This window comes from Dipodomys merriami, unplaced genomic scaffold, assembly GCF_024711535.1.
Source record: "Dipodomys merriami isolate MVZ:Mamm:240054 unplaced genomic scaffold, mDipMer1.0.p SCAF_867, whole genome shotgun sequence".
Lineage (NCBI taxonomy): Eukaryota > Metazoa > Chordata > Mammalia > Rodentia > Heteromyidae > Dipodomys > Dipodomys merriami.
The window spans coordinates 199,926-214,780 of record NW_027206476.1 but is presented as its reverse complement, the minus strand read 5'-3'; the positions used below and the strand labels follow the sequence as shown (position 1 = coordinate 214,780).

At 39.4% G+C, this 14,855-nt stretch overlaps 1 protein-coding gene across 16 annotated transcripts in view; it reads left to right on the top strand.

Annotated features, from left to right (window-relative positions):
- The window catches only part of LOC138820357 (protein FAM114A2-like), a 185,184-nt gene that overhangs the window by 148,009 nt on the left and 22,320 nt on the right, over positions 1–14,855 (top strand). For all 16 annotated transcript variants that reach the window (XM_070012022.1, XM_070012024.1, XM_070012023.1 and 13 more), the window contains 3 exons: positions 161–280; positions 3,296–3,596; positions 3,704–4,149. The gene's annotated coding sequence lies outside the window, so the exon portion shown is untranslated. The remainder of the gene's footprint in view (positions 1–160; positions 281–3,295; positions 3,597–3,703; positions 4,150–14,855) is intronic.

Genomic DNA, 14,855 nt, shown 5'->3' with positions numbered 1-14,855 from the left:
TAGGCTTGTTCTCAGTTCTCTACCCTATGTAATACTTTTTCTTCAGCTGTAATACCAGATTGTCTTGATTACTAGGCTTTAGTGTAACAAATCCTCATTTTGAGTTATGGTGTGTCCCCAAAATTGTTCTTTCATATTCTTTGTGTCTTTTGATCTTTAGAAATCCTTCCTCTCCTCTGTTAGTGGGGACCAAACACCGAGTCTCTTGCATTTAAGGCAAGCACTCTACCACTCAGCAACTCACCTCATAACTTTGAGGAACAACAGTCACTGGGTCCAGGTGAGGTTTGGGGAAGTTTCCCTCTATCAGTAGGAACTCTTGACTTAGGGTCCTTGGTCACAGAATAAACATTTGCAGAGTAGTCACCATGGTAAGAAAACTTGGCAATACTTTATTGAGTTAGCAAGCAAACAAACAGATAAGCAGATAAACAGAAAGACAGAGGCACACTCAGAGTGTGAGTGCTCTTAACGGTAGACGCAAAGAGCTCTTTGACATCAGGGGCATTTATATAATAAAAGCAAGTCCTGTCATAAAGCGATATATATAGGTGTTTATCTTTGCTCTTAATCACTCTGGGGTTACACCATCTGAGTTCTTGGTTATTTGGTGATACAGTCTTTAGTGTATTTCTTTTTTTCGGGGGGAGGGTCCAGTCATGGGGCCTGAACTTTGGGCCTGGGCGCGGTCCCTCAGCTCTTCAGCTCAAGGCTAGTGTTCTACCACTTGAGCCCCAGCGCCACTTCTGGCTTTTTTCTTTTTTCTTATGTGGTGTTGAGTAATCGAACCCATGGCCTCATGCATGCAAGGCAAGCACTCTAACACTGAGCCACCTTCGCGGCCCCTTTAGTGTATTTCTTACAGGAAAGAATGCGTATATTTTTGCCATAGAACAGATGCTTATCCTTAAGATGATGAACGCACCCTGAGTTAGAAGCAAAGAAGATAGTGCATGTATGTTTCTAAATGTATTGTTTCTATCAGAGTTCCTAGATGTCATTTTCCAGGTCTCATTTTTCCTAAGCTATCCAGCCTGAAACTATAAAAAGTCCTGATAAGACTTCTCAGAAAATTGCATTCAATTTATAGATTGATTTGATAGAAAACAATACATTCTTTAGATATTGAGTATTCCCATGAATGATTTTTTTTTTTGGGTCCGGTCATGGGGCCTGAACTCTGGGCCTGGGCACTGTCCCTCAGCTCTTCAGCTCAAGGCTAGTGCTCTGCCACTTGAGCCACAGAGCTACTTCTGGCTTTTTTCTTTTTGCTTATGTGGTGCTGGGCAATCGAACCCAGGGCCTCAAGCATGCAAGACAAGTGCTCTACCACTGAGCCACCTTCTCAGCCCCCCATGCATGATTTTGACATAGCTGTATTTAGCTGTTTTTCAGTTATTTTTAATAATTAATGTTTGTTACATAGTATTATATATCTTTTGTAGGATATGCTTCTTGGTGTGTTTTTGTTCGTTTGGTTTGGTTTGAACAACATGGGGAATTGAACTGGTGTGTGGGAGGAAAGCATTCTACCACCTAAGCCACAATATAGCCATGTTAGTAACTATTGAAGCTACTTAAAATAATCATCCATCTTATAATTTGTTATTTTTACCTTTTTTTCATCCTGGGGTACTTGGTATAGGAGTCTGGTTTTTGTGTGTGTGTGTGTGTGTGTGTGTGTGTGTGTGTGTGTGTGTGTGTGTGTGTGTGTGTGTGTGTGTATGCACATGCATGCATATAAGTGTATATGTGCCAATACTGGGGCTTGAATCCTCTTAACTTTTTCCAGCCAAGGTTAGCATTTACCATTTGAGCATGTATGCACCTTCAGTGTGGCTTTTCTGGTTAAATCCTACTCAGGAGGCTACAAATGGCAGTTCAAAGCCAGCCTGGGCAGAAAAGTCCAGTAGTCCTATGAACTACTTTGAAAAACTACTATGAAAAACCTGGAAGTGGTACTATGGCTCAAAAATAGTGCTCAAGCTTTGAATTGAAGCCCTCAATCCTTAGGGCCAGCACATACAAAAATTAATGAACTTTGAATTGTCTAACCATGATGTATTTACACCATGATCTACAGATCTCAGCCTCTCAAGTAGGTAGCATTGTAGGTGTGATCCTGTAGTAATAATAAGTCATTTATTATTGTTACTAATGGATATTTTTTAAAGACATAAGTGTATGCTAGTGGCTCAAGTCTATAATCCTAGCCAGTCAAGAGGCTGAAGTTTAAGAATCTTTGTTCAAAGCTGACCCAAGGGAGAAAAATCTATGTGGCTTATCTCCAATTAACAATCAAAAAGTTGGAAACACAGCTGTAGCTTTAGTGGCATAGTAGTAACCTTAAGCAAAAATGCTTAGGGACAGTGCCCAGACCCCGAGTTCAAGTCCCAGAATCAGCCCCCAAAATTAAAATAAATAGAACACAAAATAACTCCAGGTATGGCTAGTGATAGTATGCCTAGTTTGCATGAAATTCTGAATTTGATTGCCACCAGCAAGAAAAATACACAAACCAAGAAAAAATGTTTCCAAAGCCAGAGGGAATTTTTTACTGATCCTTACTAACAGACAATTTTTTTCTTACACAATTTCATTTAGAACGTTAGCCCAAGGCAGGTGCTAGTGGCTTGGCTCATGCCTGTAATATTAACTACTCAGGAACTTGAGAATTGAGGATAGTGGTTCTTGAGACTTTTCAATAAGCTACTCAAAAATAAGTGGAAGTGACCCTATGGCTCAAGTGATAGAGAGCTAGCCTTGAGCTCAAAGAAGCACAGGTACAGGGGCCAGGCCCAAAGTTCAAGCTTCATGGACAACAAAAATAAAAATAAAAAGCCAAACAATAACTCCAGTAGAAGAGAAATGATTATGCAATGACTACTTTAGCAAGAATGCATTTCTCAGTTTAGAATGAGGTTTCACTTTGTATAACGTTATAAATATAAGATAATTAAATTTCAAGTAATTATTTAACTTCACTATCCACTAAGTTGGAGTGTTGATCTATATGTTAAATAACAGTGAGTTATAGAAACATGAAAGACGTACTTGAGGCAATGATAAGGGGAGTTGAAGAAATCAATGTTGTTTTGAGAGCAACTCAGGTTGAAGCTGACCACCTAGGTAGGTCTTCAGGAGACTAAGGCTGTTTCTCATTTCTAAGATCCCTCTCCTTGGCTGGGCCCCTCCCATTGAGTTTAATCAAAGATTAGGTTAGGTGTGGGGAAAAGCAGCAGCTTGTATTGAAGGTTTTAAAAAAATAAACCCTCTTTTTTGTGTTTAAATGTAGGAACTAGAGAAGTCGTTGGTTCACAGGACTCTGCATTTGAAAGAACTTCCAACTATGAAGGCCAACCTGAGCCACATATTCCAGAGAAGGACATGATGTTGGCACAGGAACAGATAGAATATTTGCAGAAGAATTTTATGTGGTGCTTAATTTATTAAGCCTTTCTTGTTTATGTTTGATGTAACCTGCTAGTAATAGATGTGAAATGAGTAAAGGATCTGTTGGCCACCTAAATTTGTTACTTCAGCAAAAGTATATCTGATCATGCTAAACCTTAGGTTTCTAAGAGGAAGAAAAAGATGTAAGTCCTTCAAGATGCTAACAAAACTGAATTCACAATCCATTAATTGGAGGGAAGGGCACTTTTTGTTGGCAATTTTAAATATCCAATTGCATTTTTCCATGCAGGTGACTATCAGCAAAGAGGAGATTGAAGGGGGCTCAGAAGGTGGCTCAGTGGTATAGTACTTGCTTCAGATGCATGAGTCCCAGGGTTCAATTCCTCACAGACATATAAACAGAAAAAGCCAAAAACTGGCACTGTGGCTCAAGTGGTAGAGCGCTAGCCTTGAACTGAAGAATTGAAGGACAGTACCCAGGGTCAGAGTTCAAGCCCCACAACCGACAAAAAGAAAACTAAAAGAGGAGATTGAAGACACTCAGTTCATGGATCCTGTTGAATGAAGACTATAAGGAGCTGTGTGGATAGCTGGTGCTGATGGAAAACAGTTCTACAGACAGCAGACAGCAGTATCATTGAAGAAAGGGTTGAGAAGTTTCAGAAGGTGAACCAGCAGTATGAAGGCAGGTGTAGTTACGACATCCTTCTCAATGCTGAGAATCTCATGCTATAGGTATGTTTTGTACAAGAGTTGAAGAGACTTTCGAACTACTTTTCATCTTTCTGAGGGAAAAGAGAAGATTGCTGAGAGATGAGAGGGGTGAGCCACTCATGGCTAAGCATATATTGAGAACAGGTGTTTTTCTGGGTTGGCAAGTCTGATAAGAGGAGGGGCTTATGTCTCTTGAAGTATCTTGGTGTCTCAGACCAGTGAAGGAGTCTAGTTATTATTGCCCAAGGGCAGAAGTCATCCCGAGTAAAGTTGGTAATTTCATGTGGTCACTAGGCCTCAGATGTAATGTAGCTTAGTAATATAACAGGAGTGATGTTCTTTGAGTTATTTGAAACTGAGTTATATTCTCTTGGGACTCCCAAGTAAATTAGAATAGAAGCTACCCATGAGAGACATGAGAGAGACTGTTGCATTAAAAAGTAAGAACTAGATTTTGAATTTGATTATTGAGCTTTTCTTGACTTTCTAGACTTTCCTTTTGAAATTGCATTAACTCATTTGTACAATGAGAATTTTTCAATTACAAAAATCTTTAAAGAGCACCCTTATGTTTGTGGCTAAGGAAGAAATGGTTCTTTCCATTTTTTTTTTTTAGTCATGCAACTTGAACTCTGGGCCTGGGCATAGTCGCTGAGCAATTCAGCTCAAGAGTAGAACTGTACCACTTGAGACACAGTGCTACTTCCTGCTTTTTCTATTTATGTTGAGAATGGAAGCCAGAGCCTCAAAAATAATTTATCCTGTAATTGTTTCATTTTTGGTTATTATTAATGTTTTTTCATTGTGAAAATTCCATACAGAGGGGTTACAATTACATGAGCAAGGTAATGAATACATTTCTTATCAAGCATTGTTACCTCCTCCTTTGTATCCCCTTACCATCTCTGCCCTCCCATTTCCCTTTCCCCCATCCCAACCCCCTCACCAATATTGTAAAGTTCATTTTTCGACATAAGGTCTTGTACATCTCATTGTTGCAATGGGTCCACTTGTATCCCTATTTAAATAATTTCTTTTTTCCCTTCCAAACCCCAAATTATAACAACAAAACATATAGTGAAAAGAGGGGTTATAACAAGAGGGAGGGACATACAAAGCAACAAAGAAATCATCTTATAAATATGTTAGAAACAATCGCAAGAAAGAAAAATTATTTCACTAGTTCTCTAGGTGTTGCTTTCGCTTAACATCAACTTTTTTGAACTTTTCCGCTTGACTCATACATATACTAGATATTGCAAATAAGGGAAACCATGGGACCTATGTTTCTTTGGGCCTGGCTTACTTCACTGAATATAATTTTTTCCAAGTTTTTCCATTTCCTAACAAATGGGGCAATGTCATTCTTTCTGATGGAGGCATAGAATTCCATTGTGAACATATACCACATTTTCTTGATCCATTCATCTACTGAGGGACATCTGGGTTGGTTCCATATCTTAGCTATGGTAAATAATGCTGCAATAAACATAGTTGTGCTGGTAGCTTTAGTGTGGTCTTGTTTGTAAACATTTGTGTAAATGCCCAAAAGTGGGATTGCTGGGTCATAGGGGAGATCTATGTGAAGTCTTTTGAGGAACCTCCATACTGCTTTCCAAAGTGGTTGAACAAGTTTACATTCCCACCAACAATGAAGTAAGGTTCCTTTCTGTCCACATCCCCTCCAGCATCTGTTGTTGTTAGAGTTCTTGATTTTTGCCGTTCTAACTGGGGTGAGGTGATATCTCAATGTTGTTTGAATTTGCATTTCTTTTATGGCTAGGGATGTTGAACATTTCTTCTTGTGTCTTTTGGCCATCCTTCCTTCTTCTTCAGAGAAGTTTCTCTTTAAGTCTTTCGCCCACTTATTTATTGAGCAGTTGTTTCTTTGAGGATTTGTTGTTGGGGGTTTAATTTTTTGAGTTCCAAGTATATTTTAGATATGAGACCCTTGTCCGTTGTATGGCTAGTAAAGATCTTCTCCCAATCGGTGGGCTTTCTATTGATCTTGCTAGCTATGTCATTTGCCCTGCAGAAGCTCTGCAACTTTATGCAATCCCATTTGTCCAACCTTTCTTTGATTTGTTGTGTTTCCGGGTCTCTATTCAAAAAATTTCGGCCTTCTGTGGGGTCAGAAAATACATACAAAAAATATTCTCAAACCACAATGAGAGCTTTGTTTGTAAAATGGGAAATCCATCCATAATAAATGAGCAATATGGACTGCCATCCAGGCCTGTTCATGAATTTGGGTGTACAAAGAGGATCTTCGTTTAACAGTATCTGTGTGATGATGTATTTGTTCTTGCTAGAATGCTGTTTAACTGGTAGAAGTCCTATGTTTTCACTAGGGATATTAATAATCATTAAATAAGGCTATGTAAATAATTATTGTTTTTATCTGTTTATCTCTACTGTCTTTCCCATCAAATACCGTAATAAGGGGATTATTTATATAGTGCTAACAAATCAGAGTCTGAAGATAGGCACATCTCTTACATATATTTGCCAAAGACAGCAAAAAGAATTTGCAGAATTAGAGAGCCTTCTGTACCTACATCATTTTCCATATACCTCATTGTATATATTGAGTAATTTAAAAGCTGCCTTTAGTAGTACTGTGAATACTCAATTTTAATAAACATTAAGTTGTCTTCTTAAAAAAAAAAATTTCGGCCTGAGCCAAGGAGACCTAGGGTTTCTCCTATTCCATCCTGTAATGTTTTCAGAGTATCTGCTTTGACTTCAAGGTCTTTGATCCATTTGGAGTTGATTCTGGTGCAGGGTGATATATAAGGATCTAGCTTTAGTTTTCTACATGTAGTTAACCAATTTTGCCAGCACCATTTACTGAAGAGGCTGTCTTTCTTCCCTTCTATTGTTTTAGCTCCCTTATCGAAGATCAGATGGCTATAGATCTGTAGGTTCATTTCTGGGTTTTCAATTCTATTCCATTGGTCCTGAGGTCTGTTCTTATGCCAATACCAAGCTGTTTTGATTACTATGGCTTTATAGTAGAGTTTGAAATTTGGTATTGATATTCCTCCAGCAGTGTTCTTTCCGTTGAGGAGCGTTTTTGCTATTTAGGGTCTTTTATTGTTCTATATGAATTTTTGGATTGCCTCTGCTATTTCCTTGAAGAATGAGGTTGGAATTTTGATATGTATTGCGTTGAATTTGTAGATAGCCTTGGGAAGTATTGCCATTTTCACGATGTTAATCTTGCCAATCCAGGAGCATGGGAGGTTTTGCCATTTTTTAAGTTCTGTGTTGATTTCCTTTTTTAAGATTTTAAAGTTTTCATCATAGAGGTCTCTCACTTCTTTAGTTAAGTTAATTCCTAGGTATTTTATTTTTTGTCGGGCTATTACAAATGGAGTTGCTTTCCTAATTTCAGCCACACTTTTCTCCTTGTTGACATACAGAAAAGCCATTGATTTTGGGGGGTTAATTTTATAACCTGCTACATTGTCAAAGTTTTGAATCAGATTGAGTAATTTGGGAGTGGAGTCTATGGGATTCTTTAAATACAAGATCATGTCATCTGCAAAGAGGGAGAGTTCTATTTCTTCTTTCCCTATTTGGATCCCCTTTATGTCTGCATCTTGTCTTATTGCTGTAGCTAGGCATTCTATTACTAGATTGAAGAGAAGTGGAGAGAGTGGGCATCCTTGTCTTGTTCCTGAGTTAAGACAAAATGGCTTTAGTTTTCACCGTTAAGTATAATGCTGGCTGTAGGTTTGTCATATATAGCCTTTATTGTATTGAGGAATGTTCCATGGATTCCTAATTTTTCCAAAACCTTCATCATAAAGGGGTGTTGGATCTTGTAGAATGATTTTTCTTCATCTATTGAGATAACCATGTGGTTCTTATTCTTGCTCCTGTTGATGTGATGAATAATATTAATTGATTTGCTTATATTGAACCAGCTTTGCATCCCTGATATGATTCCCGTTTGATCGTGGTGTATGATTTTTTGGATGAGTTGTTGAAGTCGATTGGCCAAAATTTTGTTGACATGTTTGCATCAATGTTCATCAAAGAAATGGGTCTATAGTTCTCTTTCTTTGATGAGTCCCTGCCTGGTTTTGGGATTAGGGTTATGATGGCTTCATAGAATGTGTTCGGTAGTGAACTTTCTCTTTCAATTTCATTGAAGAGTTGGAGGAGTATTGGTGTGAGCTCTGCTTTGAAGGCCTTGTAAAATTCCGCTGTAAAACCATCTGGTCCTGGACTTTTCTTAGCTGGGAGGTCTCTTATTGCTGTTTCTATTTCAATGCTTGATATGGGCCTGTTAAGATAGTTTAACTCATCTTGGTTTAGTTTTAGCATGTCAATATTTGCTAGGAAAAGGTCCATTTCTGTCAAGTTCTCAAACTTATTACCATAAAGTTTTGAGAAGTATTTCCTTATAATGTTCTGAATCTTGGTTGTTTCCGTGGTGATGTTTCCATTCTCATCTCTGAGTTTATTAATTTGGGTGTGTTTTCTTTTTCTGATAAGATTTGCTAAGGGTCTGTCAATTTTGTTAAGTTTTTCAAAGAACCAACTCTTTGTTTTGTTGATTCTTTCTACAGTTTCTTTGGATTCTAATTCATTTAATTCTGATTTAATTTTGATTATTTCTTTCCATCTACTGGATTGGGGTTTATCTTGCTGTTCTTTTTCAAGGAGGTTTAGATGTGTCATTAAATTGTTAGTTTCAGATCTCTCCAATTTGTTGATGTAGGAGCTCAGAGCAATAAACTTGCCTCTGAGTACTCCCTTTGCTGTTTCCCAGAGGAGCTGGTAATTTGTGTGTTCATTTTTGTTGAATAGCATGAACATTTGAATTTCCTTTCTAATCTCTTCCATGACCCACTCATGATTCAGCAGTTTGTTGTTCAGCCTCCGTGTGATGCCGGACTTTCTTTGGTGGCTTTTGGTGTTGAGTTCTAATTTTATTCCATTGTGGTCAGAGAGGGTGCAAGGTATAACTTCAATGTTTCTGAATTTAGACAAGTTTGCTTTGTGGCGTAAAATGTGGTCTATTTTAGAAAACGTTCCATGTGCTGCTGAGAAAAACGTGTATTCTGATGCTGTTGGGTGAAATGTTTGGTAGATGTCTGTTAAGTCTAGTTGATCTATGCAGCTGTTTAGATCTGCGGTTTCTCTGTTGAGTTTTTGCCGAGTTGATCTATCTAGTGGGGAGAGTGGTGTGTTAAAATCCCCAACAATTAATATCTTTGGATCTATATGGGATTTGAGGGAAAGTAGTGTTTCTTTGATAAATTTGGGTGCTCCATTGTTTGGCGAATAGATATTTAGAATTGTAATATCCTCCTGAAGGAGAGATCCTTTAATTAGTATGTAGCGACCTTCTTTATCTCTTCTCATGAATTTTAATTTGAAGTCTATTTTATCTGATATTAGGATTGCAACTCCCGCCTGTTTATGGGGGCCGTTTGCTTGGTAGATTTTGTTCCAGCCTTTAACATTGAAAATGTGTTTGTTTTTACGGGCAAGATGTGACTCCTGCAGGCAGCAGAAAGAAGGGTCTTGTTTTTTAATCCAACTAGACAGTCTATGTCGCTTAATTGGAGAGTTCAGTCCGTTAACATTAAGAGATAAGACTGAGAGGTATTTGGGAGTTCCTGCCATGTTATCCACCTTCTTGGGGGCTGTGAAAACTGGGTTCTTCCTATGGTTCTCGGATTCTCAGTTAGGGTGCAGTTTCTTGGCCTTTATTGAGGTCTTGTTGGTTTTCTATGTGTAGGACATCTTTAAGAATCTTTTGTAGGGCTGGTTTGGTGGAGATGTATTGTTTCAATTTTTCTTTGCCATGGAAGGTTTTTATTTGGCCTTCAGTTATGATGGAGAGTTTAGCTGGGTACAGTATTCTTGGTTGATAGTTGTTTGTTTTTAGGGCATGGCATACATCATTCCAGGCTCTTCTTGCTTTGATTGTCTCTGCTGAGAAATCTGAGGTGATTCTAATTTGTTTCCTTTTATAGGTGATTACCCTTTTCTCCTTGACAGCTTTAAGGATCTTTTCCTTGTTCTGAGTTGATCCTGTGTGGATTATAATGTGATGGTGGGATGTCCTATTCTGGTCTGGTCTATTTGGGGTTCTAAAAGCTTCTTGTATCTGAATAGGCCTATCTTTTTGTATGTTTGGGAAGTTCTCTGCTGGGATCCTGTTAAACAAATTTCCTAGACCATTAACTTCTGTTTCTACGTGCTCCTCTACACCCATTATTTAGATTAGGCCTTCTGATGGTGTCTTCCAGGTGTTGAATAGATCTATCATATTTCTTGGACTTGTCTTGGATGGTTGTATGTTCTTTCTCTATAATATCTAGGCTGTCTTCAATCCCTGAGATTCGATCTTCTGCATGGTCTAACCTGCTGTCAAGACTCTCTACTTTGTTTTTAACCTCTTTTCCTTCTAATTGGTCAGCTTTGATGGCTTCAAGTTCTTTGTCGAAGCTTTGTTTTAGGTCTTGTATGAATTTCTTTACTTCCTTAATTTGGTGTTCAGTGTTTGTTCTCAGATCACTTAGTTGATTGGTTATGGTTTCTTTGGACACCCATTTCTTCTGTTGGATTCCATTCAGCATTCCCATTGTGATCTTCCTGACTTCCTTCAGCTCTTTGTTAATGGATTCCATGAATGCCTTTAGTGATCTTTGTGTATTCTCTACCTGGTCTCTCAATTCCTGTATTACTCTTTGATTAGCTTCTTCCCATTTGTGGAATTCCTTCAGTTCTCTTTCCTCCCATTCATGGGATTCCTGCAGTTCTCTTTGAGTGTTCTCTGCCTGCTCATGCCATTCCTCCATTTCTCTTTGAGTATTCTCAATTTGTTCACACAAATCCTGTATCAGTTTTTGAGTAGCTTCCTCACGCTTATGATATTCCTGTATAAATTTTTGGGATGCCTCCTCTCTCTCCCTTTCACGCTCATACAGAGTCGTTTGTAAGTTGTCAAACTTCTCATTTATCATGTTTGCCAGCAGTGTTTGTAGAGCTATTTGGGAACTCTCCTCTGGATTATTCATTATCTGTTCTGAGCCCTCATTATCAAGATTGGGAATTGAGGTACCCAGATTTGCCATTTTTCTTGTGTTTTTCCGGCTTACTCTGCCCATTTGAGATGAAAATAGCACCAGTTTTGTACTAGAACACTATCTTAAGGCAACCATCAACCAACGTTTGCATTTTTACAGTCAATAGTCTACAGATACAATCTAGTTCAACAGATACATCTATTCAACATCAAACAACTATATGTTAATGGGCTTCAAACCGCAGAGAAGAATTTGGAAAACCAGAAATTATTAGGGTTAGAGAGAGATGTGGGTAAAAAATAGGAATAGATTGGTGCGGGGAGGCACGGGGAGAGTTAACTATGTCCTAATCCCAATGCAGGAAATAGGTTGGGTAGGATGCAAGTAGAGAGAGAGAGAAAAAGAAGAAAGGGAAAGGGAAATGAAAAGAGACCAGAAAAAAAAAGAAACATAAAAATTAATATTATTATGGAGATCAAAAAAACATCTTTTTAGAGAGGAATGTGAGTATATTAACAGAAGGGAAGGGACATAGAGGACAAGTGAAAAACTTAAAAAAATGCTTAAAATATTATATAGGTATAAAGAGGTAGTACTGCTATTAAGTAACTTAAGTCTCAGAGGTTTTGAATTGAGTAATAAATTTGTGGATTAAGTGTGTACACAATGGGGGATAGGGTCTACTAGTTAGCTACGGGTTTATCTGAGGATGTGCAGGACAAGAGTTAAGTCACATAAAGAAGATCAAAAGAGAGGAAAAGGTGAGAGGGATAAGAAAGGGAGAAAAAAAGATCAGAAGTTCAGTAGAGCTAGACAAAAAACAAAAAGATAGTTAAGAAAGAAAAAAAAAGAGAAAGAAGACAAGAAAAGAAAGGAAAATGCACATTCACATATTCCTAAAATAAAAATTATAAGAGGAAAAAAAAGTTACTGGAAAACAATTATTTTTTCAAAAAAGGCAAAAATTAAAGATTAATAAAATTTTAAAAAAGGAAAAAAAATTTATATATATATATATAAGGTACCAAAAAAAAAAGAAAAGAAAATAAGAAGAAGAAGAAAAAAAAAAGTTCTTTGATTTTTTTTGGGGGGGCAGGGGTGGGAAGAATCCTGTATCTCCCTTTTGTCTGTAACCAGCCTCTTGTTGGAGTCTCTGGTCAGCTTGAGGTCCTGTGGCTTGATTGGTTTCTTAAGTCAGTTTGTTCCAACAGGCAGAAAAATGCTCTGCTTTACCCAAGATTTTGAGATCCACCTCCCAGGTTAGTTTAATGGGAGGGTGATCTACTTTGAGAATCACAAAAGAGGGGGATGCAGTGGTGAGGCTAGTTTCTGGGTAGAGTTTAGGCCTTTCAACAATCAGTAGCTTTTCCCTGGGGCTATTTTGTGAAAAACTCACAGAGCCCAGCCTGGAGCCATTCTTAGGGTTTCTGTTTTTCAATTGATTGTGGAGGCTGCTAGAGGGAGGGGCAGCCTCTGGCTCTGGTTACCCAGTGAGGAAAGCCACTCCAATGGCTGGCGCCTGAGCTGGTTGACTTTTCCCTGGTTGGAGCTGAGTCTGGCAGGTTACTTCACCATTAAGTTCTTGTGACCTGCTAAATGACTCGTTTTATTCCATGGCCTGAGTTGGAGCTGGCAGATCCTCCGAACTTTGTCGGTATCCAAGATGGAGATCACTGATGCTAAGGGGGGAGGGGTGGCCTTCCCTCCTCTGCTCCCTGAGAAAGAGTGAGGACGTCGAGCTTCTACTCTCGCCAAGTCTTGGATCCTGGGTCGTCTCTGGTCTGCAAACTGCAGGATGGAGATGTCCGCTCCTTGTCGGTTCTTGCTGGTGTTTAGTAGAATCCGCTCGCCTGCTGCATCTGGCTCCTTCGTCCCGGACTCTCTGTGTGAGCGCTCAGGTATGGTCCCGGCTGTGGTCTCCGCCGCGACCCTGCCGCTGCCGCTGAGGCAGCAGCTGGCAAGCGCTCAGATGTGTCCTCTTTCCTTGGCTTCCCCTCTCTTGTCTAACTCTCTGTCCTGTGATGGCACACTTGGTGTGATTCTCTGGCTTAGGACTGTTCACTGGAACTCTAAAACTGCTTTCTATGTGAGAGCTTGTTCAGATTCCAGCTTCTCCTCCGCCATCTTCCCGGAACCCCCTCTGCCTTGATGGTTTTTGTTTTCATTTCCTTTTGTGTTGTACCTGAGGCTTGATCTAAGGAACTGAGCACTTACCTTGAGCTTTTTGCTCAAGGCTCGTGCTCTACTACTTGAGACACAGCTCCATGTCTACATTTTTGTGGTTAATTGGGGATCAGAATCTCAGAAACTTTTCTACCTACACTGGCTCTGAACTGTAGACTTCCTTATATCTCAGCTATCATTACAGGCATGAGCCCGTAGCAGTGTGCTCCTGTTTTGATGGCCACAGTCACATGAAGCCCAATGTGGAATCTTCTCACTTGAGACAGCATCACAACACAAGATTCTCAGATTAGAGATGCTCAGCCTGCATCTTACTTCTTTACCCCATTGGTTTGTCTGTAGCCCTCCATTTTGAATACCATAGTTCTGAAGAAGTCCATAAAAGCACTTCTCCTCCTTCTCAGGGAGGTATTCCTGGGGTTAAGATCTTTTTAAACTCAAGTTATTTTGTTGTTTGCTGGCTTAGCTTCCTGATGCAAACTTATGCCCCCAACCCCTACCCTTTGAAATAAGAAAGTGGGTTAGGGTAAAGTAGAGACAGGTGTTTACAATGGCTTTTGTGCTGTCATTCTGAAAGGTAGGGGAGGGAAGGTGTAAGATTTTTGGGAAGGTCACAGAACATCAGCACTGGAACCCACCAATGGGAAGTCCTCATTACCAAGCCTCTTCTCCAATCAGAGACCTCCAGGAAGGCAACCCTTTCCAGTTGTCTGGAAACTTTCTTGTCTCTGGGCAGTCACAAGGAGAAAATGTTGGTGTGAGGAAGGTGGAGCTCTACAGCTGTAGGAACCAAGTAGGCAAGTTAGTTGGAGGCATTGACTCTCATGACCCCATCTGAAGTCTTACATGCCATGAGGGTGCATATTACTGCATGTATTCCCTCTGGGGGAAATAAGAGGGACTTCCCTTTCTCCATGTCAGGGCAAAGGCCTGATGCCCAGCTGCCAGACTCTGGTGAAAGTTTGCAGGAAGTGCCATTATTCTCCCCTGTTAATTCTATAGAACAATGCTGGGAGATTCTCTTTGTGTGTCTAAGGAAGCTCACCTGTGCCTTGCTTACTCTTTGCAACCTTTGATCACTGGAGCTACTTCACATTTGTTGACAAGGTTTAATTCTTCCTGCTTACTGACTTAAAATTACCTCTAATTGTCTGTGTTCGTAAGAAATTGTGTAAAGTTAACTTTCTGCTCTTTGTCTGAAGATCTACTTTTAGGTCTATATGCTGTAAATCAGCATGTGATATGTCAACAAACTTTGTCCATACCCACATATTGTGGTCCACTTTCTGCCTATTGATCATGCGTTCCCAGGTCTCACTGAGGAATTGGCAGCAATTTGGGTTATGTCTGTTTCCAGAACCAGACTAGCATCCCTTACTCCCTTTTTAATAAATCATGCAACGGCTTTGAAGGCAATGTGTTTGCAATAAGAATTGTTTGCAGAATGTTTGCCCTTCAAACTGATCATGCCCACACGCCCTGGCCATTGTC